The 25520-nt window shown below is 42.1% G+C and overlaps 1 pseudogene; it reads left to right on the forward strand.

Annotated features, from left to right (window-relative positions):
• Positions 1-11829: 11829 nt before the first annotated feature.
• On the forward strand, positions 11830-13555 carry LOC148021769 (tubulin beta-1 chain-like; annotated as a pseudogene).
• The last annotated feature ends 11965 nt before the right edge of the window (positions 13556-25520 follow it).

Consider the following 25520-nt stretch of genomic DNA (forward strand, 5'->3'; position numbering starts at 1 on the left):
GACAGTAAGTTACTCATGGCAAGGAAAAAGAAAAAGGATCCTATTTTGGAGACCATTAATGAAGAGCTAAGAGAATACCAACATGAGCATGAAGATGAAACCCCTCAAGAAGCTATATGCCACAGGCATTATGAGAATGAAGAGGTTAATGTAAGCTCCACTCATTCTCCTATCAATCAACCAATGAATGGAGTTGAGATGTCCCATGCTTCCATGAACTCTAACAGCCTACAATAACTCTCAAATGATATTAAAGAGATGAAATCAGGCTTTGATGGTATGAGGATGGGTATTGACAAGTTAGTGGCTATCTTTAGTGAAAAGATGTTGCCTACAGCTGGTCCCAATGTTCCAAACCCTCCTTTGGCTGAAGAGCAACCCAAAGCCTCTACTCCAAAGGTGGTAGGAAAATTTGAGATTGGGGAATTATCAAAGTCTAAAAATTTTATACAGCCCACTTCATTTTAGCCTCAGTCCCATCATTCAGAGACCTATTCTCAACCACATGGGCAAGATCCACACGATAGGGTTCAAGCAAGCTCTAGGCATGAAGAGGACATCCACGATTGCAATCCATTTTATAAACAATTCTATCCTCAACTAAATATTGGTGTGCATGAACAAGGGCATGTGAATTCAGCCCCAAACTCCTATGGACAGCAACAACAAAATCCTCATACTGAAGTTCAGGCTAATAGTCCAAGCCCTTTATCCAATCATGGTTGGCCTCAACAAAACAATGGGCAACAACCACCATTTAATACTCCTATGTATGGACAATATCAAGGGTACCATGGACAACCTTCCAATATGGGTAACACTCATTTTCAGCCTCAAGGACATTATTTCTAGCCACAAGGTTATGGTATGTAGTATGGACAGCAAACCCCATATGCACAAGGAACTTGGAATAATGAATTCCCTAGACAAGGCTCATTTGGTAACTCTTTTGGTCAGCAACACCATAATGGACAGGAACACCACAATGGGCAACCACCTCAATATGAGAGAGAGTATAAAGAGAAAATTGTCATGTCAAATTTCAAAGGAGAGAATCCTTCACCCACAGAGTTGGAGGAGTGGTTTGACAAATTGGAGATGTACTTTTCCCTTTATCCAAGGCCCAAAAATGCCAACGTAAAGTTTGCAGCTCTTCATTTAGAAGGCTATGCACATACTTGGTGGAGATATATGACAAGAATTGGGCATGACTTCTTATCCTAGAAAGCACTAAAGAATGCTATGATTGAAGTCTTTGTCTCTCCCATTGAAAAGGAGCGCTTGGAAAAGAAATGGTACGCCCTTGAGCAATGTGGTCTCTCTATTAGAGAGTATTCAAATCATTTTTTAAACCTCTTAATGTATGTTCATGGAGTCTTTGATAGTGCCAAATTGAACAAGTATATATTTGGTTTGGAGTCTACCTTATCATCCAAAGCTGGAGCCATGAAGCCTACATCTTTGCAAGCTGCCATTCAATTGGTTGAGTGTTATGGGAAGAATTACAAGAGTTTCCAGCCAAAAATAGGGCAATAATTTCAGCCTAAACAGTTCCCAAAGACATCATGCCATTATGGGTATGTGAGGACTAATTTTTAGCATGGTGGGAAGCCAATGTTCAAAGCAATACCTATAGCAAGATACCAACTTTCCCCACTGTTTATGGACCAAAGCAGGGTTGCAATTTCAGATCTAATGCTGAAAATAAGTTTGATGGAAAAAGGACTGATATTACTGCCAAAATTTTAGCCCCTATCCAAGGCAATCATGTGTCTAATGACAAGCTCAAAGAAATGTATGCCAAAGGACTATGCTTCAAGTGCGGGGAGAAATGGTCACCGACCATAAGTCCACGTGTAAGGCTAAGAATTTGAAGGTTAGTATGATTTTTTGAAGATGATTTTGATGCTGAACCTATGAAGGAAGTCTAGCACAGCTTGAAGGCTCTACTACTCAAGAAGAGATGCATGGAAATGAAGAGAGTATCCATGACGAGTTTAATGACCCAATGGATGGCTTTCCTTTTGATCTGGACGATCATTACATGAATGATTCTTGGACTGATTTACAACTCTCACTATGTTTCATATCAAATGGCACATGGAGTGGTTCAAGAGGGGACAATACCCTACGCCTCAAAGGCCAAATCAATGGAAGGACTACTCACATACTCATTGATACGGGCAACACACATAGCTTTATTAATTCCAAATCACTCATTGGGTTGAAATTGAGTACACAGGATATGCCTTCTTCCCTAAAAATACAAGTGGCAAATGGAGACTTTGAAAATAGTAATCAATGCTGCCCAAATGTTCCTATTACTCTATCTCCATTGTGCACCACATTAGTGAGTTTGATCACATTAGAAATGGGTCCAATTGACATTATACTTGGCTGCAATTGGCTGAAATATTTGGGTAGATTTACTATGGATCTTAACAAGCTGGAAATGGAATTTCAATGATGTAGACAACAAGTAATTCTACATGGTGTTGAGAAGAAGAAAATAGAGGTGATCAGCCCCAAGAAGATAAAAAAAGAGATAAATGCAAAGGCATGCATGTTCACTATTCTTCTTTCGAAGATTGATGAGGATCAACCCTCTCCTCCTACCAATGACATAGATCCATGTCTTTGCAAGTTGCTGAAGGATTATGATGATATTTTTCAATCACCTACTTCTCTTCCTCCCAAAAGAGAAGTGAATCATCCTATAGACTTGCTGCCCAACACCAAGCCTATTAACAAACCACCATATCACCTCTCCAAAGTGGAACGGGAAGAGATAGAGTGCCAAGTAAAAGAGCTATTAGAAATGGGTCTCATCAAGGCAAGCCAATCGCCTTTTACCTCTCTCGTCCTTCTTGTAAAGAAGAAAGATGGCTCTTTTCGCATGTGTATCAACTGTCACGATCTTAACAAGGTCACTATCAAGAATAGGTATCCAATACCTAGAATAGATGACCTCCTAGATGCATTGAAGGATGCTAAGGTGTTCTCCAAGATTGACTTGAGATCGAGGTATCATCAAATATGCATGAAGGAAGGGGATGAGATTAAAACAGCCTTTAGAACATAAAGAGGCCTCTATCAATTCATGGTTATGCCTTTTGGTTTATCCAATGCTCCAGTCACATTCCCATCTCTTATGAATAAGATACTTCAACCCTAGGCTTGCTATTTCAAACAGTTTTGGTGTTCTTTGATGACATTTTGATCTATAGCAAGAGCAAAGAGGACCATTTATAGCATGTAAAAGAAGTCTTTGATATATTGAGGAAGCACAAACTATTTGTCAAGGCAACTAAGTGTTCATTCATGATAAAGGAAGTTGAATACTTCGGTCATATAGTGGGAGAAGATGGAATCAAAGTGGATCCTAAGAAGGTGCAATGCGTCAAAGAATGGCCTACCCCAACTAATGCTACTTCTTTAAGAGGTTTTCTGGGGTTATCATCTTTTTACTGTAGGTTTATGAATAATTATGCTCATATTGTAGCTCCTCTTACTGATCGGCTAAAAAAAGAGGCCTTCTTTTGGGATGAAATCATCGACAAGAGCTTTAATGAGCTAAAGCAATTGCTTGTTTTAGCACCAATACTAGTTTGCCCTGATTTTTCCAAGACTTTTACCATTTACACAGATGCTAGTGGTAGAGATTTAGGGGCTATTCTGGTTCAAGAGCATGGTGTCATTGCATTTGAGAGTAGAGAATTCGATGATAAAAAGAGGGAGATGCATGTGTACGAGAAAGAGACGCTTGCTATTCTACATGCGATTAAGAAATGGCATCATTATCTCTATGGAACACATTTTAAAGTCAAAAGTGATCATAGGGTGTTGAGGTATTTTCTCTCATAGCCCAACCTTTCTTCCAAACAAAAGAGATGGATGGCTACCTTGTAGTCATATGATTTTGAAATAGCATACATGGATGGAAAGAATAACGTTGTGGTTGATGCATTATCTAGAATGTGGGCATGCAGTTTATCTACAGTGTCTACAATTTATAAGGATGGATAAATGACATCCAAGAAGAACATTTGTTGGATGAGCATACTGTCGAGATTTTACAGAAATTACAGTAAGGACATGATGAAGAATTTCCAAATTTCAAAGTGAATAATGCACTCTTATGGATTAAGGGTAAAGTATACTTGGTTCCTAACAGTAAATTCAAGCTGAAAGTGCTCCATAAGATGCACTCATCACCAATGGCTAGTCATTTGGGTCTTTTCAAGACCTTTGACAAGGTCCATAAAAGTTTTTATTGGAAGGGTTTATGGAAGGACGTCAAGGAGCATGTATCCAAGTGTTTAGAGTGCCAACAAAATAATGACTCCACTTTATTGCCAGCCGGACTCCTTCAACCTTTACCTATTCCTATGGGCCAATGGACCGACATTTTCATGGACTTTATAAAGAAATTACCTACTATTAGTCATGGATGGAATAGTATCTATGTGGTTGTTAATAGATTGACTAAATCATCCCACTTTATTCCAACCAAAATACAATATTCAGCAAGGCAAGTGGGCGATGAGCAATTTATGGAAGGTGTGTTCAAGCTGCATGGTATGCCAATGAGAATAGTATTGGATAGAGATAAAAAATTCATAGGCAACTTCTAGAGAAGTCTATTCTCTTCTATGGGTACTTTTCTCACTCCTAGTACAGCCTATCACCCCCAAACCGATGGGAAAACAGAGAGAGTCAATCACTGGGTGGAAGTGTATCTTAGGCATTATTGTCATGACACACAAGCTTTATGGGATCATTGGATCCACCTTATTAAATTTTGCTATAACAACATGTATCACATGAGCATAGGTATGTCCCCATTCGAAGCACTTTATGGGTACAAAGTCCAAATCCCATCAATTTTGTTTCATGAAGATATCAACCCTCAAGCAAAGGAAGAGTTGGAAAGGATGGAGATGCTCATGAGACAATGCAAGGACAGCATAAGGAAAGCACAAGAAGTAATGAAAGCCTATGCCAATGAGAAGAGAATACATTTGGACTTCAAAGTTGGAGATTGAGTGTTTCTTAAAGTGTCGAAGACACACTATACTTCATTAAAGGGTGGGAACAATAAGCTTGCTCACAGATTTTATGGACCATATTTGGTAGTGGGCAAAGTTGGAGAGCTTGCTTATAATCTCCAACTACATTTTTCCACTAGAATACATGATGTATTCCATGTTTCACAGCTTAAGAAGTATGTTGGACTTGACGTGCAGGTATTGGAAAAGTTGCCACCAATGGATGAAGCAGGACTTGTCATATATGAACCTGAAAGTAGTATTGGAAAGAGAGAAAAAGTGCTCAAAAATCGTACTCTTACTAAGTACCTCATTAAGTGGAAGAGCTTACCTATAGAGAAATATTCTTGGCAACTACCCACTTATATGAATGATTTCCCTTGGTTATTACAGGATGATACATGACAGACTGTGCAGGGAGAGCTTGCTGTGAGATATTACTATTGGCAATAAAACTATCCCAACTTGATCAAAAATTGATTTTGACATTATGGGGTGATATTAGGGATTGTATACTTCATTTCTATACTTAATATGTGTCATTTGGACCACTCTATAAAAATTTATGACAGTTTTTGTAAATCAGGCATGTTTGGACAACAGCCAGTTTACTCATAGTTTGGTATACATAAAGGTCTCTCTTATATGGAAAGTGCTTTCCTATCATATCGAAGCTACATGGACATGATTACTATAATCTTTGGTTTGGATTTGGTCCATTTATCCTTGGTTTTGAGGACAAAACCATCTTAGGATGGGATGGTTTGCCAAAAAAGAAAATACCTTGATATTTTTGTACTATGGAATCATGCTAATTCCATACCTTGTAATTTCCAACCCTTGCCTATGTAAATGTACCCTTAACTTTGGAGAGGAGGAGTTAGGATAAAGAAGGAAGGAGGATAAGAGAAGACATCTTTTGGCTCATTCACAAAAAATTTGTTGTTCACTTTCTTGATGTTAGCTTCCTTTTTGTTAGATGAAACATCAACCATGGCTGTCATGTATTTTTGGAACTCTCATCACTAATACATGGCGAGATGTCTTGGTGCAATAGTTCTTTTGTTATTTTATGTCTATTTCAGTTTTAGTTAGATTTCTTTTCCTATTTGAATGCTTCATTACACACATCACAATGCTTAACATAACTAAAAGCATCCTTGAAGATCAATGGGCACCAATATCCAACACACGGAAAGCTCTTTGGGTAGTAAGCCATCCAACAAAATGTTTCCCACATGCTAAATCATGGCGTTCCTCAAGAATGAATGGTACCTCATTAGGTACTATGCATTGTTCATAAATCTCTTCCACACCTTTCCGATACAAGACACCTGCTATAATTGAAAAGCGTAGCGCTTGTATCTTAATCTTTCTTTTCTCAAAATTTGATAAAGTAGCCCCAAATCCCCCTATAGATAGATAATGCATTATAGCTACATACCAGGAAGGGATGGAAGTTGTATTGATTCTAAATAGACCTTTGATATCACTTCCTTTCATTAGCCAAAATTTTCTATGGATCCCCAAAATCCACAAGGCATTCCACAATAGGTATCTATCACTAACCAACAATAAAATACTATGGAACTACTTTGGTATTAGGCATGTCAAAGGAGAGCATGACGGTGTGGGTGATGTAACAAAAAATTCTCTAACAACCCACCAATTGGATCCAAATGGTACCAAGTTGTAGAATGTCCATGATGTTGCCGAATGATTGACTTGAAAGATGGTCAATGATGGAAAATAAAGGCTTTTTGTGGAGGTGAACATCAATAATGTTAATAATAAGAGCAATGCATACACCTACCAAACAATTAAAAGTACTACTACACTGTGTGTGTTGGGATTCTTTTTCACCTTTTATTTTGGTGTCTTTGGATAAGTGCATTAATATGAGCCATGTGCAACCATGGAAGTTAGATAGACCATCAAGAATTGAATTAAACAACACGTGCAGAGCAAGACGACATGGTCTACACAAGGCAACACAAATAATTTGCTAATATTTTGGAGATTGGAGATCATTTGGAAATTCTAAAGTCTCTTATGAATGTAGACAATGAGGATTGCTACATCGTTCTATGTAAAGAAGCCAAGACAATCCTTGGTGAGGAGATGAAGGATTCTTGGGGCAATGTTTTTTAACATTGAACACAATGGTATGAGGTGTTTACCATATGCTCAATTTCCACAATACAAAAATAGTTATGACTTACTATGGAATTTTCCTATAGTGATGTTGCCTACTACTGATGCTGTAATGAAGGACACCTAGGAGAGAGAAGGAGAGAAGGGAGAGACTGCAGAGAGGAGAGAGAAAGAGGAAGAAGATGAGAGAAGAAGAGAGAGAAAAACTAGCTGAAGAGAGAGAAAGATAGGAAAAGAGAGAGAAAGAGGAGGGAAGCCATGAAAGCTAGGTGGAAGGAGAAAAGAGAGACTTGATTATTGATAACTGATGCCCTAATTGGGTCTCTCAACACCTTATATACCTTGTCAATATAACTGGGTATTCCCATGCTAACCCGTGTCCTACGCATCTATCCCCACTCTTTTACATTCCATCCTGACCCCGAAGGTTTTTGCCCTCAAAAACAAAAAGAGGACTTATGGTTCACAACGAAAAAAAGGGGGGGGGGATTTGCAGAGTACTACTCTGCTCAGCATTACAAAGGAGAATATAGGTATGGGGAAGTACAATCTCATGTGGAATTGGGGCATAGAATTGTGTATATGATGTATATGACATGTGAAAGTTGATAGCATATGAGTTTGGCCTCCAATTCTTGACAATTAGGGGCTGACAAACAGTGGATAGCATGCTGTCCAGAACAGGCCTGCTGGAGAAAACTAGTCATAACTTCCTATGGGCAGCTCCGATTGAGGCGTATGACATGTCAAAACGAAGCTCATGAAGTTTACTTTCAAGCCATATAGATGACACTTGACTGTCATTAATGTAGGGTAAAAACTGTTCTGAAATAGTATGCTGTCTGTAAGTTGTCTGCATTTCAGACTCGAGCAAATTTAGCTACTGCTCAATCAAAATTGCATCCTTAGAGTAGGGAAAGAACTACACTGGTGAAATGCTGATCAGCATAGGGCTTTTCCAAGACCATTCCATTCCCCGGGATCAAATGGATAACCTCCATAATAAGCATCAAGAGCACAAGGGTCATCCATACAAGCATGGATCACCATACTACCACCGGGGTCAAAAGGATAATTGTGATCCAATGCATTCGTTGTATCATAGAAGTAATTCATGGTGCCATCGTGAAGCATTGATGGTGGCACAAGATCCTTACCGACCCATACAGTAGCATGCATTGACTTGTCCATAAACTCATTGGGAACCACTAGGTCAAATCGGACTGGAGCAGATGAGGCTGCAATCAATACAGCATTCAATGCATCAATCCCTAGGCATTTCATGTCCATGAGTTTCACATGCGTGGCTATTACTGGGCATTCAAAGGTAAGGGCCTTGGGCTGATGGGGCATCTGCTCATGAGCCTGTGGCAGTGAGATTCTCTCATCATGGCATCGTTCTTGAGAAGTATCATGTGGCTCAGAAGGATGCGCATGTTGCTTATAGTAATAATCAAGTGGCTGATGATATCGAGCACTCCATTGCTGATAATGATGTTGCTCCCCATGTATATACTCAATTACATTTGCATGATGTTGTCCATGTACATAATACTGTCTAGATGGTTGTCCATGTATGTGACCAGAATGTAGTTCATAAGAACATATATAGTCATCAAATGCATACTACTCAAAATATTCACACTCATCATATGCATGTTGACTATAAGTAGGTGCATGCACTTGCCTTTACACATTGAACCCATGCCAATGGTCATGGTACTCATAATGTCCATGAGAATGCCCATACATGCCTTGCTGACCAAAATGTCCATGGGTGCCATGCTGCCCATCCATTATATGTGGACCAAACTGATTATTAGGGACTTGCTGCCCAAAATTGCTATGTGCATGCTGCCCATTGCCATATGCATGTTGCCCATTGCCATGTGCATGCTGCCCATGTACTCCTTACATTCCATGCTGCCCAAGATTTGCATTGGAGCCATTCCCATGAGTGTGCATATAACTTCCATTACGGGGGAGGAGTTGTGCCAAGGATGGGCTTGAAGGATTCGTAATGGGGGAGGGAAGGAGGGGTTCATCATGTCAGGTGGAAGGCTCACCCATCTCATGAGTGTTATGGGGAAAACCATGGGTACCACCAAGACCTTGTGGGCTACGCCCGTTCTCCAAGGGGGGAGGGTGGTTAGCCTTACGGGGAGGGACATACTCCTTGGGTCAATCCGAGGGGGGGGCAATGGCAGGGACGAGGGAATCCATGCGCTATATGAGTAAGTCCATCTTGTCCATCATCTCGGAATGATGGTGATCTTGGCGGGTTTTCATCTCCCTGTGGCGTTGCTCCATCTCTCGATGTCATTCAGCATGATGGTCTCATGTTGGCATAAGGTTTGGTTGAGCATACATAAGCGGTCTATCTCGGGGGCACCCTCTTCAAACATGTCTTCACGATCCTCCTGGGCTGAGCTAGGATCATTCATTGAGGCACGGGAGTCCCTTATTTCACGCTGGAAGTCCTCCTTGGCCTTTGCTTTACCCTTGTGGACCGCCATCCCAAGTGCAGTCCACCAAACCCCTTGTTAGAGAAATGACAATATCTTGAGCTAGAAAGCTCCGATTGCCAAAATTTTTTATTCAAATGAAATCTCTCGATCTCCTCTACGAGGCTATGTAAAAATATCTTTGACAATAAATGATTAGGGCTTTGCTGTAATCACTTTTTGTGGGCTGACTGTGTAGGACTATTGCCTGTCCCATAGTACCTATGAGCACAAAACTGAGTGTATCTCCCAAACTGTAGGGCGGAATGGGGAGATTTTTAGTTCAAATTGAAGGGGAGGATGCCCTCTTCGAATAAAGATATAGATCCCACACTCCATCACACAAGAAGGCTTTGCTGTAATCAACTTTTGCGGGCTGACTATGTAGGACTGCTGCCTGTCCCACAGTACCTCTGAGCACAAAACTGAGTGTATCTCCCAAACTGTAGGGCAGAATGGGGAGATTTTTAGTTCACATCGAAGGGGAGGATGCCCTCTTTGAATCGAGCTATAGATCCTGCACTCAATCACACAAGAAGGCTTTGCTGTAATCAACTTTTGCGGGCTGACTGTGTGGGACTGACTGTCTACAATACCCTGCAAAGACTCCCTCAAGTAGCATACCTTATCCCAATGGTGAGGAACTTATTCCAGACATCTAGGGACTCAATGGTGGTCCTTAATGCCACATGGAGCCATTCATCCTTTGCATCTATAGTTCTATTGCTGAAACCATTTCCATGACTGCATACCCTGCCCTTCTTGCATGCATCCACCATACATTTCTAAGTGATTCATGACATTACCAATGCATGTGGAGGGCTGTAGACTCAAATGATCAGGGCTCGGGCTATTCCATCAAATGTACCTACACCTGCAATAATTATTTGGGCTGTGGATCACCGGGAGGTGGGCAAAGTTCCCCCCGGGCCGGGTTGTGCACCCCTTCAGGGTCTTTGATGGCAAGGGGGGGTCACCCCTCTTTTGTCTTGCCACCTCGCCTGGCATCGGGCTTTTCCTCACCCGGAATATATATGGCAGGCATTTATTATCAAGCAACCAGCATGATATGCATTTAAAAATTTAAGATTGGGCTTTTCATGATATGCATGATCGATAAGGAAATGGGATTGGGAAGGGGAATTACCTCTGCAATTCAGTGACTCACTGATTGCATGACTTACCCTTCTTACAAATTTTTTATCAATAGGAATCAAACAAGAGCACGGTTAAGGATTAGAGTAAAATCTTGATCAATGGGAAAGAGGTTCAGCTATGCATGCATTCCCAGGGTGTGGACTGAGGGTGGGAATCCCATTGGCAATCATTGACCCAAGCATTTCTTCCATCTCTCTCATCAAGTGGCTGAGCTCAAAAATTGGATGTAAAAGAGAGAGGAAGAACTGATTGACATACCTTGTTCAAGCCATGGGGAAGAGTTATTGGCTGCCTTCTTCAAGAGCTTTGTGGTTGCCCATCTCTTGCAGCTCGTGGTTGTATGGGGGGCCTTCAATGTCGTATGTCCTCCTTTGTTGAAGCTTGTGGCTGCTCCTAGTATTGATGTCAGATCTCAATGACACAACGTGATTACCCATAAGTGGTGGAGAAGATTACACATAAGATCTGAATATTTGGGCCAAATACTTTCAAAGCATCCCAGGTCTGTAATAAAGTCCCGTATACCAAGCATTATAATGCTTATAAACAAAGCGATAGATGAACTTGAAGCAGAGTTGCAGTCTTGATAGACCAATTCCTAGTGATGCTGGGCCAACTGAACGGATTTGGGGACTTGCATGGTGTTCATTGACTTGTTCACGAGGTAGATGAGTAATCTCCTTTGTGTGTCACAAAAAGAGGACTGTCACATAGACTTTGATGCATCCTTGGATTCGTAGACACCAGAAGATTTTCCCTTGACATTCTGATCTATCAAGTCTTAGAGATCAGGTACTTGACCAACTTCCAAGAAGGCTACACCTCTTGAATCCATCTTCCAATCTAATCACCTGGAACATTTGGCTTTATTGGTCCTCTCAGCAGAGGAATTGTTGGACAGTGGGGAGTCTTCTTTGCAAGGGTTTCAAGTGTGTCATTCCCTTGGAGAGGGCACAGGTTCTAGCATGGGAAAATTGTTCACCTCCAGAATTAGAGAGGAGTACCCAGACACAATGATGCTTACATTTTCTGTTTTCCCCTCCCCAAAAGTTTCTGACACTATTGTAGAGCCTTACAATGCAACACTTTCTGTTCATCAACTGGTTGAAAATGCAGATGAGTGCATGGTCTTGGATAATGAAGCCTTGTATGACATCTGCTTCCGGACTCTCAAGTTGACAACTCCTACATTTGGTGATTTGAATCATCTGATCTCAGCCACCATGAGTGGCGTCACATGCTGTCTTAGCTTCCCTAGGCAGCTTAATTCTGACATGCACAAGCTGGCTGTGAATCTGATCCCTGTTCCTAGGCTTCATTTCTTTATGTTGGGTTTTGCATATTTGATATCTAGAGGTTCACAGTAGTATTGGGCCCTAACTATACCAGAGCTTACTCAGCAAATGTGGGATGCCAAAATATGATGCACCAAAGAAGTTGATGAACAGTTGATCAATGTGCAAAACGAGAATTCATCTTATTTTGAAGTCCAGTGTGTGTGACATTCCTCCTACAGGTCTCGAAATGGCCTCAACTTTTGTTGGTAATTCCATATCCATTCAAGAGATGTTCAGGCAAGTTTTAGAGCAGCTTACAGCCATGTTTCGCAGAAAGTCTTTCTTACACTAGTACACAGGGGAGGGCATGGATGAGATGGAGTTCACAGAAGCTGAAAGAAATATGAATGAATTGGTTTCTGAATACCAGCAGTATCATGATGCTAGTGCAGATATTGAAGTGGATTATGAGGTAAGGATATTTTTTAGTTTGGCACTCTAGCAAGAGCAGTCCTTTCTTATGCTCAATTTGGGCAGAAGAATGACCCCATTGATGCTTCAATGGCAAACACAACTGCCTGCTTCAATCCAAAGTTAGGTGGGTTGGATTCCAGCTTCTAGGGTTCCTCAGAGAGCAATCTGAAGCTCAAGTCTCCATTGTTGGCACGGCTTGTTGTGCATAGTTGCACCCTCTCATGCCTAGGTGCACATGCCCAAGCTACGGCTCCTCTAATGCCGATGAACGAGATAAGCGCTGGGGCCCCGCTTTTCTTTCCAGCATTGGTAAGGTTTATCGAGAAGTTTTGTGGCAGATATCTTTGATTGACGAAGCTAGAGCTGGGTCAAAGAGAGAAGATAGTAGTGGCAATGCAGAAGCAGCACTAGCAGGATCATGTGCAGTCAACTGCGAAGGTACTGTTGTGAGATAAGGCGAGGATGATCTTGGCAATGCAAAAGTAGCACCAACAGGATGAGGCGCAGTCAACTACGAAGGTACTACTGCGAGAGAAGGTGAGGATGATCTTGAAGTTTCTCTTGCAGTGCAGTATGTAAATCCAGTGTCTATACGTGATGGCACAAGTTCTCATTGGCGTTCAGAGCCTGAATATTTTCCTGTAATGACTAGTGGAGATGGACTTCATCACCGAGCAAGGCGAGACCAGAGTGCAGTAGCTAACTTCTTCTTAGCAAGGGCTCCACGTCTTGCTCACTATACACGTGTTCCACAGGTTGACCTTGAGGGAGACTGCTAGGACAGTGCAAGCTCTAAGGATCTTGTAACCTGCTCACGTGGCCTGAAACTTGCCAAAATGGTGCTCTACGTCTTGTATATGACGTCTAGGATCCCTTACACAAGCCATTGCTTCAAGAAGATGAAGATCTTGAAGGCAAAAGAATGAAGTTACTGGCATAGGTTTGCCATGGAGGCTTGAAAGAGAGCTTGGGAAGAGAAAAGGAAAGGCCCCTCTTCAAAAGTAACCCTGACTTAAGCCTTCCCTAACAGCTGTTACCACTCTTTTTACCAAAATACCTTCAAAATTGGCCTGAGCTTGCAAAACGAGCTACCATCTTTGTTTGTCTGCCTCCATTTTTGGTCCAAGCTCCATTTAAGACTCCAAGAAAGGCTGCCATGGTCTGTGTGGTCTTCAAGAAAGCTACCATTAATGCTCCTGCCTGCAGTCCTTGTGGTCCAGAGATCTTTGGAAACTCCCCTACTACTCCTTGTACCTGTGTACATGTGACTCAAAATTCCATGTGACTAGAAAGTTGTAACTGGGTAAAATGAGGGATTAACAAGGACTAAGAATCTATGCTCTGATATCAACTGTAAGGAAAGAGACCTAGGAGAGAGAAGAAGAGAAGGGAGAGACTGCAGAGAGGAGAGAGAAAGAGGAAGAAGATGAGAGAAGACGAGAGAGAAAGACTAGCTGAAGCGAGAGAAAGACAAGAAAAGAGAGAGAAAGAGGAGGGAAGCCATGAAAGCTAGGAGGAAGGAGAAAAGAGAGACTTGATTATTGATAACTGATGCCCTAATTGGGTCTCTCAACACCTTATATACTTTGTCAATATAACTAGGTATTCCCATGCTAACCCGTGTCCTACCCGTCTATCCCCACTCTTTTACATGATGCAATATTGGCAATAAATTTTCCAATGATGCAAGCAAAAACACAAGGTAAAAGAATACATAACATTTTTGTTGTCCCTCTAGAGATGGATAACCACATCTTTAATAATGTCACACTCCTAATTCCTAGCCTTGGAAGTGCCCAATTTGAAGGCTCACCCAAATTACTTTATAAAGAGATTGGAAGGATGTATGAGTGCTTTCTAAGTTAGCTACAATATAGACTTTCTTTGATAGATTTCTTCTTAGTTCCTTATTGCCAAACGACCCAAACATGCAACTCCCAACAACCCCAAATCAGTGCAATTGCCATTGAAGACGATGCCCATTTTTTTAAAGATGATTTTTTGTTGAGAGCGGATTTTAAAGTCAAGGTTTAAGCGCAAAAAGACACCTTGAGAGGCATAAAAGAGTAAATTTTCATGGAAAATGAAACGGTTGCATATCAAGAAGCTAGAGTTTTCCTAGATGCATTTCAACACTAGGAATCCAATACAGGTGTCCATTTGTTAATCAAAGTCCGTTTGACCCTCCATTTCATGGTTGCACGATTTAATGTTATGAAGCAACTACTAGATCCGAAAGTCAAAAAGCATGTGACGGAGGCTAACATGATAGATTCTGACACCAAAAAGCTATTCCTCTAGTTGCATTGCCATTCTGAGATTTTTTGGCCCTTCAACCGGGCCAAAACCACTTGCAAGCTGTAATATTCCGCGTGGGAAAAAAAAAATGGGACTTACGAATTTTTTTTTAATTCCCCCCCTTATCCCTCCAGCCGACTAACGAGCTGGAGGGGGAGGGGAAATAGAAGGAACTGTAAGTTCCTTGCTGGAGCCTGTGGAGGGAGGGAGGACATGCGAGCCGACACGCCATGAGGAAAGATCCTCCTCCCTCCACTATTTAAACGAGGGGAGGGGGCCGCTGTACAGAGGGGGCAGAGCCGTGTGAAAGGAGAGGAGACGACGTTAGACCACACCAGGAGTCGCCGCCATCAGCCGTTGGATGCCGCCGTCTGCGCCAACCCTTCCGCCGCCTGAAGGCCGCACGCCACATTAATCCACCTTCTAGCCAATCATTGGCTGGGGGAGTCAATTTTCCCTCCCACGTGGCCCTTCCAGAAGCTCCTTGGAAGGCTCCAAGGTGGGCTTCTTAAGCCCTTGTTTCCCTTTCCCTCCCTCCTGGGGTTTTAAATCCCCCCCTAAGACCCTTGTTCTCCCTCCCTCCCGGGGTTTTAAATCCCCCCCCCCCCCCCCCCCCAAGCCCCTTGTTCTCCCTCCCTCCCGTGGTTTTAAATTCCCCCCTAAGCCCCTTCTTCTCCCCCCCTCCCGAGGTTTTAAATCCCCCCCCCCCTAATCCCCTTGTTCTCCCCCCCCCCCCTCCCGGGGTTTTAAATCCCCCCCCTAAGCCTTGTTTTTCCCCCTCCGGATTTTAATCCCTCCAAAGCCCTTATTACCCCCCGGGTTTTAATTTTCCCCCCTAAGCCCTTGCCCTTTTCCCCTCCTCATAGCTCTTTAGACTATTCAAGTCACACCCATAGGCCTACTTTGTCCTTAGGCTACCTTGCAGACTTCCATTCTCTTGCATTAATTCCTTCACTCACTTTTTAGATCTTCTTGTGCAAGTGCTCTCTTAATTGAGTTTTGTGTTCTTAGTTTTATCAAACAAGCCGGTGTCCACACACTCCCATGTCCTGAAAATCCAATTCTTCATCATGGCCTCGTATGGTATTCCGTAAGGGAGAAATAACCGTGAGATAAAAGATAGGGAGGGAAGTAGAGGGAGTGAAAAGAGGGAGTGAAGGAGGAAGAGTGGGGAAAAGGTAAAAGAAAAGGAACGAGAAGACATTGGAATTCCAAGAAGAAAAAGGAAAAGGCTATCTCACATTCGAACTACGATGCCGCCGAAGAAAGTCCAAGGTGTAGCTGCGGGAGGGTCATCTCCCGGTATCCATGTGGATATCTCACCTCAAAGCCAGGTTTTTCTTCTTGGTGTTAATTCGGTTTTAAGTCAATCATGCAAATAAAATTTGTTAAGGAAAGATATATTTGTTCAAGTTATTTTTAACGAAGGAGTTAGCTTATGAATGACAATGTGTACAAATTAGCTTTCTTCAAATTGCATCAAGCATTATAAAATTATAGGCAATATTAACCATTTACTATAGTAATATATTCCTAAGGTGTAGAAATTATATCTTGCACCATTAGTCTTATTCCTTTCGCAACAAATCATGGTAAAATGGCTAAATTCATGAAAGGTATTCTTTCGATGCTCAAATTACTAGGAAGTTATCTTTTCTAGTTGCACATCTTAGCAAGGCAACTATTGTTATTTGGCATGAGTTCATCTTTAAAGAAAACGTAAGCTAAATATTAGGAATTAACAAGCATAAAAATTAGATATACGAACTCATTTGGAAAGAAAATGTAATGGGGAATTGCTGGATGACACTCTATTAACACTTTTCCCTTGCTATTTGAGGACTTGGGACTAATAAAGTGTGTATACACCAATTTCTCAGCTAGGCCTTTTGTCCCAAGGAGTATTGTCGTCTTTTATCATCTTGGCATTATGCTATATGCCAAATTAAACTGTATTGATTGGAAAAGTTAATTGTCACAAGGATAGTGAAACCGTGACAAGACGAGTAAGATTACCTTCCAAAAGCTAACCAAACCAATCTAAACATAGAAACATTCATACCCTAAATACTTGACTACTTTCCTTACCGTAAGGACAATAATTTCATAAAGATAAGAAACTAGGGTTTGTCCCTAAATGAAGAAACCCTAGGCCTGACATACGTCAGCTTAAAGAATCTAAACAGATTATTCCATCGCAGGACTTGCGCAACATGTATGAAATCATTTTGTGATTGATTCACAAGGAGAAAAGGAAAAAAAAACCCTCATCAAGGATGGCAGATCCTTACGCAAGTTATCTTGCAAAAAGACATAGTTTTGGATATCCTTCTAAATAAGGAAAGTTGTAAAATAGAAACTAGCATATCTAAGGTACCTTAGGGTTAACCAAGTTGGGAATACCCTACACCGAAATATAAGGGGATCTTGCCAAGTTACAAGACACCTTGAGAACGACTACTTATACACTCAAAAAGGAAAGAACACTTCCTTAGCAGTTTGCCATACAACTGGGTTGATTAATGGAAATGTTTGTGCTTGCTAGAGATTTTAGGGCTCTGTTTGAATTATGAATTACAAATTAAATAAGTACCTATACTTCAGGTTAAAAGCCTGAAGGGAGAGGCAGCTTCAGTTACCCCCGACTGCCTGCCTGACCCTAACCAAGGGGGTTGTTGACCGCGCCGGGAACGTGGACCGAACCCACCGCAAGAGTTCTTTCCGTTAAGCTCTACTTGGAGTAGGAGGACACTTGGGTGCCAGGGGGGGCTCTGGCCGTAAATCCCTAGCCTTCCGGGTCCTGCACAAGAGGCTAACGTGACTCGGGATTGGATCTCGAGGCCTGCATACTAGTTGATGGGTGGAAGCTTGGAATAGTGATCCCTGGAGATTACTGGTTAGCCTTCGGTAGATTATGGAAAAGCCTACGGGCGGAAATCCTTGTATTTCAAAGATAAAATGATGAAATGTTAAAAGAACTTGCTTGATGTTGTTTTTCTATGTCTCGTGATAAGATTACGTGAAGGAACCAGTGCTTAACAAGGTTAATTAAAGAAGCTGATTGTTATATGTCAAATTAATGTGTTAGATAATTACATAACTAAAACAAACCGAGGAAAGTGCGGAGGATGGGCCATGTGTCCGTCCTACGGTTGGGTGGTCCCGATTAGCCGGGAACTTTTCTCAAAAATCTCGAAGAACAGTGGAATGATCATCATCATCAAAAAGAATAACGTGAACGATGACCTAGAGTTACGTCTTACCCGATTTATGCTGTTTTAGGGGAACGGAATGGGACTATGCCTTATGGCAGAGAGGTTGAGCTTTGCATCCCTCTGGTTTCCCATTCTCCTTGAACCAAGTGCAGCGTGAATCCGCTTCGGACCTGGCGTTTCTGCGTAAAGTAGTTCGCTCGGGTCTGACGCTAGTTGCTGTTAGCTAATGACCCCTTTAGGAAAACCCTAATTCCAGTTGATCCTAAGTGGGAACGGCCAGGATACTTCCGCTACGTGGCAGACGCGAGAAGAACTAGATCGCAAAACCCGTAACATTCCATGGGAGTGCCGGGCGGAGCTTTCTAGACATCCTTTCCGATGGACTGCTAAGACGTGTCCTGGATAATACTAGGGGACACATTACAGTTGGTATCAGAGCCGACTAACAACGGAATTGTTTTTATGAGATCTCAATAAAATGAAGTAAAGAACTTGTTGCTGTCCAAACATTTCCTCATCTTTAATACTATCTTGCAGAACTATGAAGCGTGGAACAAGTTTTTGGTGTTTCGGGTCATGTTTATGACTGCAATGCATTCTCCGCTTTATAGTCAAAAAATTGGGATGATGAACATCCTGGAGCAGATTTATAATCCATCACCTTTATACATAGAACGAAGATGGACGGGGTCTTTAGGAATCTACTACATAGCTGCCCACCGGTTCGCTTATCTACAGACCAACCTAAAGAGGATCAAGTGGTTGGAAGACTTGAAAGTCGTAAAGCTGTTCATTTTTGTGGAAGCTCACGTAAATTCGACTTTACATATTCAAGGTCGGAGGGTTGAAATGAACTCATATGTATATGAGGAAGTAACCCATGTAATCCCAGCCGACAGGATTAAAGTGTTGGGCCACCATGAGAAGTATGGATTCCAACGAAAAGGGTATCCTAAACTTCCAATGAATTATCGATTCCTAAAGATTCATGACCCAAAACCCTACTACTACACAGTTCTTGTAGACAAATGCAATACAACTTTGTTCTCCCCAAACTGAATGTAATGATTGGATTATCATCACACGAGATGTTGTATAAGGCTACGCCCATGTAAATATAAATAAAGACTTCTTTTATCAATATCTGGCTGTGCATCAGAGTTGTTAAAAAGTTAATTAGCTTCACTATTTACGAGATAGCTGAATAACGTCAATTATCATATAATAACGTTAAGAAAACTTTTATCCAGGCACAACCCCAGGTACAGGTTCAAATTCGCCCCCTACATCAAGTACTGCTGTGACCCAGGAGAAAAAGTTCCTCCTCAAGCAGATAAAGCCACCCGAGTTTGACGGGAGAGGTAGATTCGTCCAGTCTGATGCTGAAATTTGGATTGAATCTATGGAGGATTACTTTGAAGCAGCTGGTACTGCACCTACCAATTAGGCCATGCTCTCCAAGTTAAAACTCACCGGTGAAGCCAGACTTTGGTGAAAACAATGGTGCAGGGATCAAGGGACTTCATAGGGGTCCGTTACCTGGGAGAAGTTAAAAAAAGCCGTGCAGGGGAGATATTTACCACCTACATATTGTACATAGAAAATGAATGAGTTCTACGAGCTAAAACAGTTAGGACTCACTCTGGACGCATACTACTCTAAATTCGTCTCACTTTTAAAGTATGCGCCACAGATGGACATGACGCAGCAGGTGTCCAAATTTTGCGCAGGCTTAAATCCACCCGTAAATACCTGTCTCGAATCTATGCATCCATCAGATCTGCAGGATGCACTCATTCGAGCGGCGCCTATAATTCAGGAGGTGCAAGCTAGACCAAGGGGTAACAAAACTTGGTCCTATAGTGACCCGAACAGAGGAGCATTCAGACCTCAAGTGAAGAGAGTTCAAGGTCACAACCAGGGACAAAGGAAGAAAGCAAGGACAAATAACGTCAACAACTTTGTTCCTACTCAAAGTAATGGCCGAAACCTCCGATGTTTCCACTGCAACGAACTCAGTCACTTCAAGAGGCAATGTCCCAAGCTCAGCGGGGGACATCGTCAAACGCCTTTCCAAGGTGCAGGCCACGGTCAAGGAACCGCCACCCGTGGAAGAGGAAGAACTGCTTGCATTGCCAATAGGCAAAGATGCGAAGAAGAAGAAGAGGAAGATCCGACTATGGAAGCAGAATTCAAAAGAGCGATAGTCCATGCCGCTTTACACAAGAAAGGGCCGAATCGCCAGTTCTCGGTGATTCAAACACCGTTGGACTATCAAGGTAAAGGTTTCAAAACCTTGATTGATTGTGGCAGTACACATTCCTTTATCTCACCAGCATGTGCAAAAAGATTAGGAATAGCCACAGTAGAAGCACCTACCCTGCTTGTGGAATTGGCAAACGGTCGTGAGGTAACTTGTACCAAGCAAACTACTAAGGAGAAATTCTTTCTGGGAGGAAAGAAAACCTCAGTCAAATTCAGAGTCATGAATTTAGGTATCCATGAGTGTCTACTCAGGATGGATTGGCTTAAGCCTAATGATGCCCACATCCACTGTGGAAAGGGTCAAGTTTCCTTTTGAAACTCTGAAAGGGAGTTTGTCACAACTCAAGGTGAGGCAGGAGTGCCAAGAATCCAATTAGCCAAAGTCTCTCAGATCATAAAAGGAGTCAAAAAAGGATTACCCGTTTACCTGATCAACCTCAATAAGTTAGATCAAAAGCAAGAGTCTCATGAAGGACCTTCTTGGCTAAAGGAATACACTGACGTATTCCCTGAGGAATTGATTGAACTTCCGCCTCCAAGAGAAGTAGATCATGAAATTAGGCTAGTGCCTGGAGCTGCACCAATTGCAAAGAGGCCTTATAGAATGTCCATACCTGAAGCAATTGAGTTGAAGGAATAACTCAAGCAACTGTTGGATCAGGGTTACATCCGGCCTAGCAACTCACCGTGGGGAGCTCCAGTACTATTCTAGAAAAAGAAAGATGGGACACTTCGACTATGTATTGATTACCGAGGGTTGAATCAATCAATAGTCAAGAACAAGTATCCTATTCCTAGAATAGATGAGCTTCTTGATTGTCTTCAAGGTGCAAAGATCTTCTCCAAGATTGATCTCAGGTCAGGTTACTATCAAATAAGGATCAAGGAAGAAGATATTCCAAAAACGGCCTTCAATACAAGATATGGGCACTTTGAGTTCTTGGTTATGTCATTTGGGCTTACAAATGCACCTGCCACCTTCAATAGATTAATGCAGAATATTTTTAGACCATATCTTGATGATTTCGTGCTTGTCTTCTTCGATGACACTTTAGTCTATTCTAAACAGGAAGAAGATCATGAACCTCAACTTCGGATTGTCCTTGAGACAATGAGGTCCCATAAGCTGTATGCAAAAATGAAGAAGTGTGCATTCTTCAAGCATCAGATTGAATATCTGGGATTCATAGTATCATCAGAAGGAATATCAGTAGACCCAGCCAGAGATGTGCTTGAATGGCCAACACCAGTATCCGTCAAAGAAATACGTAGCTTTCTTGGCTTGACAGGATGGTATAGGGTCCTTATCAAAAACTATGCTTTGATTGCAGCACCTCTTACAGACTTACTAAAGAAGCAGGCTTCTATTACATGGTCAACTCCCGAACAAAATAGCTTCGACAAATTGAAGCAAAGTTTGGTATTAGCACCTATTCTAAAACTTCCTGACCTCAATAAGGAGTTCGAGGTAGTAATTGATGCCAGCATTCTTGCCTTGGGTGTGTACTTATGCAGGAAGGTCATCCAGTAGCATACTCTTCAAGGAAATTGAAGAGTCATGAAAAGAATTATGCCACACATGATCTGGAATTACTAGCTGCCATCCATGCTCTAAAGCTTTGGAGACACTACCTGTTGGGTAACAAGTTTACTCTAGTAACTGATCATAAGAGTCTCAAATGGATTTTTACCTAGAACGAGCTCAACATGAGGCAACGTCGGTGGATTGAAGTATTGGAGGAATATGATTTTGAAATCAAGTACCAACCAGGGAAAGAGAATGTAGTTGCCGATGCACTTAGTCGCAAGGCATTCCTAAATTCCCTAATCTTGCAGAATCCATCAACGGCTAGATCTCTGGCTACAAAGGTATCTATGCCAAACAACCCTATACTTGAACTAGCTAGAGAGGAAGCATGCCATGATTTGACCTACCAAACAATGATAAAGGAAATATCTACCAAGGAGCAGAATCAGAAGTTGCAAGCTAAGTATCAGGAATTTTCCAGTGATAATGGGCTTGTCTACTACAGAACAAGGCTGTGTATACCAACAAGCCAGTCACTTAAGTAGAAGATATTATGGGAAGCTCATGATTCTCCTTTCGCAGGACATCCTGGCTATGCAAAAACTCTTAATGCAGTTAGGAAGAGCTACCATTGGGAGAGGCTCAAAGGTGACGTTCTCAAATAGGTCACTGAATGTTTGTCTTGCCAACGTATCAAGGCTGAACATGTCATGATGCCAGGGAAACTGCAACTGCTTGATATTCCCCAAATGAAATGGGAATTCATCAGTATGGATTTTGTTGTGGGCTTACCCCAAGTCCAAGGAGGATACAATTCCATTATGGTTGTGGTTGACATGCTTACCAAGGTTGCACACCTGATTCCAGTAAAGACAAACTATAAAGCCTCCGACATTGCAAGATTGTTTATCAAGGAGATATTCAAGCTACATGGGTTACCTAAAAGAATCATTAGTGATCGAGATTCTCTCTTCACATCACACTTCTAGAGAGCTATCTTTGAAGCTATTGGGACTCAACTCTATTTTAGCACCGCCTACCATCTCCAAACGGATGGACAAACAGAGCGAGTGAATCAAATCATTGAGGATATGCTTAGGGAATACTGCTGTCGAGAGCCGAAGAGGTGGATTCAATACTTGCCATTAGTTGAATTTACCTACAATGCTTCTTACCAGCAGAGCATTCAAATGACCCCTTTCCAGGCATTATATGGTCATGATTGTCGAAGTCCCCTAAACTTTTCTGATCCAACCCTAAGAGTTGAAGCTTCAAGACATATGTTGGAGGACATGGATGATCAAATAAGGTCAATAAGACAAGACATACAAACAGCCAAGGATAGACAAAAGGCATATGCAGATTTGAAACGTCAAGAAAGAGTCTTCGAAGAAGGAAACATGGTCTTCATTCGGGTACGCCCTAAAAAGAGTTATCTATCCCTAGGAGAATGCAAGAAGCTAAGTCCAAGGTATTGTGGGCCATATAAAATCCTCAAATGCCTAGGACCCAATGCTTATAGATTGCAACTCCCAGAGAACCTAAAGGTTCACAATGTATTCCATATCAGCCTATTGAAAAAATATGTATCCAATCCTAATCATGTACTCGATGACCAACAAATTCTAATGCCTAGTCCAGGAGTCCTTGAACTAAGGCCTGAAAGGATCTTAGATGTTAGGGAAAGACAGTTAAGGTCTAGAACCTTGAAAGAATGCCTTGTCCAGTGGAAAGATTATCCCGAAGAGGATGCCACTTGGGTAGATGAAGGCACTCTCAACCATCAATATCCCCAGTTTATCTCGAGATGAGGACATCTCGATTCCTCCAAGGGGGAGAGAATGTAATATTCCGTGTGGGAAAAAAAAATGGGACTTACGGAAAATTTTTTAATTCCCCCCCTTATCCCTCTAGCCGACTGACGAGCTGGAGGGGGAGGGAAATAGAAGGAGCTGTAAGCTCCTTTGTGGAGCCTGTGGAGGGAGGGAGGACATGCGAGCCGACACGCCATGAGGAAAGATCCCCCTCCCTCCACTATGTAAACGAGGGGAGGGGGTCGCTGTACAGAGGGGGTAGAGCCGTGTGAAAGGAGAGGAGACGATGTCAGACCAGACCAGGAGTCGCCGCCATCAACCGTTGGATGCCGCCGTCTGCGCCAACCCTTCCGCTGCCTGAAGGCCGCACGCCACATTAATCCACCTTCTAGCCAATCATCGGCTGGGGGAGTCAATTTTCCCCCCCACATGGCCCTTCCAGAAGCTCCTTGGAAGGTTCCAAGGTGGGCTTCTTAAGCCCTTGTTTCCCTCTCCCTCCCTCCCGGGGTTTTAAATCCCCCCCCCCCCCCCCCAAGCCCCTTGTTCTCCCTCCCTCCTGGGGTTTTAAATCCCCCCCCTAAGCCCCTTGTTCTCCCTCCCTCCCGGGGTTTTAAATTCCCCCCTAAGCCCCTTGTTCTCCCCCCCTCCCGGGGTTTTAAATCCCCCCCCTAAGCCCCTTGTTCTCCCCCCCCCTCCCGGGGTTTTAAATCCCCCCCCCCTAAGCCTTATTTTTCCCCCTCCGGATTTTAATCCCTCCAAAGCCCTTATTACCCCCCGGGTTTTAATTTTCCCCCCTAAGCCCTTGCCCTTTTCCCCTCCTCATAGCTCTTTAGACTATTCAAGTCACACCCATAGGCCTACTTTGTCCTTAGGCTACCTTGCAGACTTCCATTCTCTTGCATTAATTCCTTCACTCACTTTTTAGATCTTCTTGTGCAAGTGCTCTCTTAATTGAGTTTTGTGTTCTTAGTTTTATCAAACAAGCCGGTGTCCACACACTCCCATGTCCTGAAAATCCAATTCTTCATCATGGCCTCGTATGGTATTCCGTAAGGGAGAAATAGCCGTGAGATAAAAGATAGGGAGGGAAGTAGAGGGAGTGAAAAGAGGGAGTGAAGGAGGAAGAGTGGGGAAAAGGTAAAAGAAAAGGAACGAGAAGACGGTGGAATTCCAAGAAGAAAAAGGAAAATGCTATCTCACATTCGAACTACGATGCCGCCGAAGAAAGTCCAAGGTGTAGCTACGGGAGGGTCATCTCCCGGTATCTATGTGGATATCTCACCTCAAAGGCAGGTTTTTCTTCTTGGTGTTAATTCGGTTTTAAGTCAATCATGCAAAGAAAAATTGTTAAGGAAAGATATATTTGTTCAAGTTATTTTTAACGAAGGAGTTAGCTTATGAATGACAATGTATACAAATTAGCTTTCTTCAAATTGCATCAAGCATTATAAAATTATAGGCAAGATTAACCATTTACTATAGTAATATATTCCTAAGGTGTAGAAATTATATCTTGCACCATTAGTCTTATTCCTTTTGCAACAAATCATGGTAAAATGGCTAAATTCATGAAAGGTATTCTTTCGATGCTCAAATTACTAGGAAGTTATCTTTGCTAGTTGCACATCTTAGCAAGGCAACTGTTGTTATTTGGCATGAGTTCATCTTTAAAGAAAACGTAAGTTAAATATTAGAAATTAACAAGTATAAAAATTAGATATACGAACTCATTTGGAAAGAAAATGTAATGGGGAATTGCTGGATGACACTCTATTAACACTTTTC

This window comes from Lygodium microphyllum, chromosome 17, assembly GCF_053477565.2.
Source record: "Lygodium microphyllum isolate KBCC chromosome 17, Lygodium_microphyllum_v1.1.10, whole genome shotgun sequence".
NCBI classification, from domain to species: Eukaryota; Viridiplantae; Streptophyta; class Polypodiopsida; order Schizaeales; family Lygodiaceae; genus Lygodium; species Lygodium microphyllum.